Below are 4,443 nucleotides of genomic sequence, written 5' to 3'. Positions count from 1 at the left end.
CAGGGTCAACTGGATATGCACCTTGTTCATATTCCAGGTCTCCAGAACTATCTCTTCCTGTGTGACTGGAATTTTATAGCCACTGAGCACTCCCCATCCCCCTTCGCCAGCCCCAGGCAACCACTCTACCTTCTGTTTCTATGAGTTCAATTATAGGAAGTACCGCACATAAATGAAATCATAGATTACATTTTTCCTTTTAGTTATACCTTTTTTATTAGATTTTTTTTTTGTAACCAAAAGAAACCTTTAATGTGTTGGCTCCATTAGCACAAAAGAACTTTATAAACAGTTCAATGAGGCCAGTTTTGCATCAGTGTCTTCAGATGCTTCCAACAGAAAATCAGAATAAGTATATAAATATGAGAATAATGACTTGATTTTTTTATTATTTGTTTGTTTGTTTGCTTCATCATGGAATAAGAGCAAAGATTTTTTGATAGTAGATTTTGGAAGATAAAATCTCTGGCACTAAAATAAATATTGCCATAAATTCAGTTGACAAATTCAACAAGCAAATTAAATTTTTTGGTTTTGTAGTGACAGCATAAATGCATAATCAGACATTATTTGCTCTTTTGTGACTGGCTTATTTCACTTAGTATAATGTCCTCAAGAGTCATCCACATTGTAGCATTGACAGAATTTCCTTCTTTTTAAGGCCGAATAATATTCCATTGTAAGCATGTCCACTTTCTTTACCCACTAATCCGTCAATGGACATTTTCGTTTCTTCAACATTTTGGCCTTTGTGGATAATGCTACAAGAACAAGTGTGAGGAAATATCTCTACAAAATCCCGCTTTTAGTTCTTTTGGAACCAATTTAGCCATTCTTGAAACACTACTAGCATATGTTGTGTGGGCCCCTAACCTCCCATGAAATGTATGAATCCTTATTTTCAGTGGTTCTCTAGTCCCTCCAACTCCCATGGCTCAAGCACCGGCTATCCCCCAGACCCTGGGAGATAATAATAACAAATAAAACTAACAATTCTACATGCTGGGCACTCTTTCACACTAACCATGGGAGGGAGGTACTACTAGAATCACTCCCCATTCCAGCAAGGCACACTTAACTGGCAAAAAGAGACTGGGATTTGGTAGCAGGCAGTCTGGCCCCAGAGACTGTGCCTGTAACCATCAGGCTGAACAATCTCTCCTTGCCCTTCCAAGTGTTCCGGGGACGGCAGTACAGACTGACAGACAAAGAAATGACCACACTCAACAGCACAAGGATTCAGCAGTGTGGATTTGCTCAAACAACTTGCTTCAGGAACACAGAGCAGAATGCACGGAACTCCACAAAGTTGGGCAAGATTTTTCCAGAGCTGGAGAGGTTTGGGTTGAACCTGGCAGATCTCAGGGGGAAGAAGCATCAACAGCATCTTCCAGGTAACATAAATTCCATGTGTTTGCATACATGTTATGTGCTTACTTGCATCCAATCCCTCCCGTTTAAGTGCTTTCCCGGTGCCAGGTCCTATGATAAGTATCGTATGTCTTATCCCTAACAAAGCTCTGAAGGGCAGGGGTATTGGTCCTTTTTCAGATGAAGAAGCTGAGTTTCAGAGAGGGAGAGCACCTTGCCCAAGACACACAGCCCAAGTCCAAGAGCAGTGTGTCTGACTCCCAAGCCAGTGCCCTGACGCTGCATAATATAAAGGGAGGGCAGATGGTGTGGAAGTCAAACTCTTCACCCTGGGAACCACCAAGGATGCAGTTGCCCAGGCAAAGGCGTGGCTGTGAGCTGGTCTGACCTGGCCCACTGACTGATAAGCCTGCCTGGAGCACACAGCCGAAAAGGAAAGGTTAAGAAAAAGGGGCAAAGAAGCAAGATCTTTCTTTAGGGAGCAGAAAGCCGGCCTCCTCCTCCCCCAGCCCTGCGGTGCGGCACCGCGGAGGAGCCCGGTGTTCGGTTGCCTCGCAGCCGCTGCTGCTCTCTGTTCTAAGGTTGCAGCGCAGGCCTCTGTTCACCTGACACTATTGAGAAGCAGAGCGAGTGAAACAGTGGCTTATCACAAAGCACCGGAGGTCTCTGTTTCTGGCTGGGTTCTACCGTGCACTTGGCATTCAGAAAGCACTTGTGGACGGACTGCCAAAGTGCCAGCTTTTTTTTTTTTCCCTTCCAAATCCAAGGTAGGGTCAGATTTTCTCTCCATCCATCCCCCTCTCCTTTCCCCGCGGTAGTAATCACATCCTCGGGAAACCTGAGCTCACTTGTTTCTCGCTGCTTGCTCCTGTTCTCCTGGAAAGGACATCTGCTGGAGAAGACTCCGGGAGGAGCCAGGCTTATCGCCGTTTCCCTGAGAAGTTTTGCTTATGAGAATTCTTCTTTTAAAAAAAAAATATATATATATATATATTTTATTGATTTTTTACAAAGAGGAAGAGAGAGGGATAGAGAATTAGAAACATCGATGAGAGAGAATCATCCATCAGCTGCTTCTTGCTCACCCCAACTGGGGATGTGCCCACAACCAAGGTACATGCCCTTGACAGGAATTGAACCTGGGACTTTTCAGTCCACAGGCTGATTCTCTATCCACTGAGCCAAACCGGTTTCAGCTCCTTGTGAGAATTCTGTTGTGTCAGGCCCTGGGGTGGGATTTAGGTCTTGCACTAAAGGATTGAGTCTTCAAAATGGGATCCATAAGGGGCATGTTCTGGCCCCTCCAAGCACTATGATGTGGCAGCTAATGAAGGTGAACAGAGAAGCATGGCTTGTTAAACTGTGTTTGCTGTAACTGTTGGTAGATCTGTAACCACCAGCCTGCTGCATCCTGCTGGGCACCCAGGCTGTCTCTCGGGGCCGCCCTGGGCTCGGAGCACACACCCATGCGTCTCTGAACCTCTCACACACAATGGCAAGATGGCCTGGACCTGGGGAACAGAGAAGGACGAAGCGTGTTTTCCCTTCAATCCCAAACAGCCTTAGTGATGACGGTGCTCTGTGTATGATCTGGGACTTGGGGAAGAGCGAGTGATGTGGAAATCAGGGCAAAGGGAGGAAGAGGATGGTGGCCCAGAATGGAAAGACAAAGCTGGTGTCCAGACCTCCTTTGCTTTCTTCATCACCAATATCTTTTTTACAATCCTGGCTTGAGAAATCAAATATGCTCAGTATGTCTGCACACAGGAGAGCCTTTCTCTGGACTGAAATGTCCGGGGAGTATTTTTAGTAGAACTTAAAATCTGTTTTCACTGTGGTGTTCCAAGATGAACCCAAAGCCAGTGGTGTTTTCTCTGTTGTAAGACAGTCATGTAGTTGAGCACTTGTCAGCACTGGGCCCAGAAGTAGTTTCTTTTTTGTAACCATCCTGAGTGTTTGAAGAGAAAAAATGTTATCATTCCCCAAGTCCAGAAACTGTGTTTTGGTAGATATGAAGAAAAGGATTTAATGATAAATGATATATTTAATGATATGTTTAACTTTTTTAAATTGATTTTTATAGAAAGGAAGAGAGAGGGATAGAAAGTTAGAAACATCAATGAGAGAGAAACATTGACTAGCTGCCTCCTGCACACCCCCCACCAGGGATGTGCCCACAACCAATGTACATGCCCTTCACCGGAATCGAACCTGGGACCCTTCAGTCCACAGACCGACGCTCTATCCACTGAGCCAAACCGTTTTTGGTGGAAAGGATATTTTTGACAACTATAGAGGAAGCCGAAACAAGGATTACCTTGATGTTCATTCTGAAAATAGTCCAATTGCTATTAAGTGGCAAAATACAAAGTTATAAGAAGCCAGCATAATCATTTCTGAAGGGGTGGGACAATAATGTACATTCTTAGCGAGGTTGGACTTGACTCCTGAACTCTAATTTACCTGTTAGCGTTATTTTCCAGTCTTCTGAGTGGAGGATCAGAATAGTTTGATACACAGTTGCATGTAACTACTTTGAGAGAGGAGCCCAGCATGGTGACTCAGTGGTTGAGCATCGACCTATAAACCAGGAGATCACAGTTCCATTCCAGGTCAGGGCACATACCTGGGTTGCGGGTTCGATCTCCAGTGTGGGGCATGGAGGAAACAGCTGATCAATGATTCTCTCTCATCATTGATGCTTTTCTCTCTTCCTCTCCCTTCCTCTCTGAAATCAATAAAAATCTATCAAATAAATAAATAAATAAATAAATACTTCCAGAGAGGTGTACAAATGATGAAAATGCTGACAATTTTTAAAAAATATTTCAGTTCTCTCCCTCCCTCCCTCTCTCTCTCTCTCTCTCTCTCTCTCTCCCTCTCCCTGAGGAGAATCTAGAAAAGACTAAGTAAATTATGAGGCCTTGCTCCACATTGCTCATCATGAGCAAGAAAGGAGTCTTCAGCGTCAACGTGTTGAGATCCAGAGGAACATGAAGTGGAAGATCATACCCGGAAGTTTTCCTCCTGGCCCCTGAGATACTGTAAGAGCCCTGAAGTCCAGTGCAATGT

The sequence above is a fragment of the Pipistrellus kuhlii genome, unplaced genomic scaffold (genome assembly GCF_014108245.1).
Source record: "Pipistrellus kuhlii isolate mPipKuh1 unplaced genomic scaffold, mPipKuh1.p scaffold_m20_p_14, whole genome shotgun sequence".
Taxonomy (NCBI): domain Eukaryota; kingdom Metazoa; phylum Chordata; class Mammalia; order Chiroptera; family Vespertilionidae; genus Pipistrellus; species Pipistrellus kuhlii.
This window is presented reverse-complemented; position numbering follows the sequence as displayed.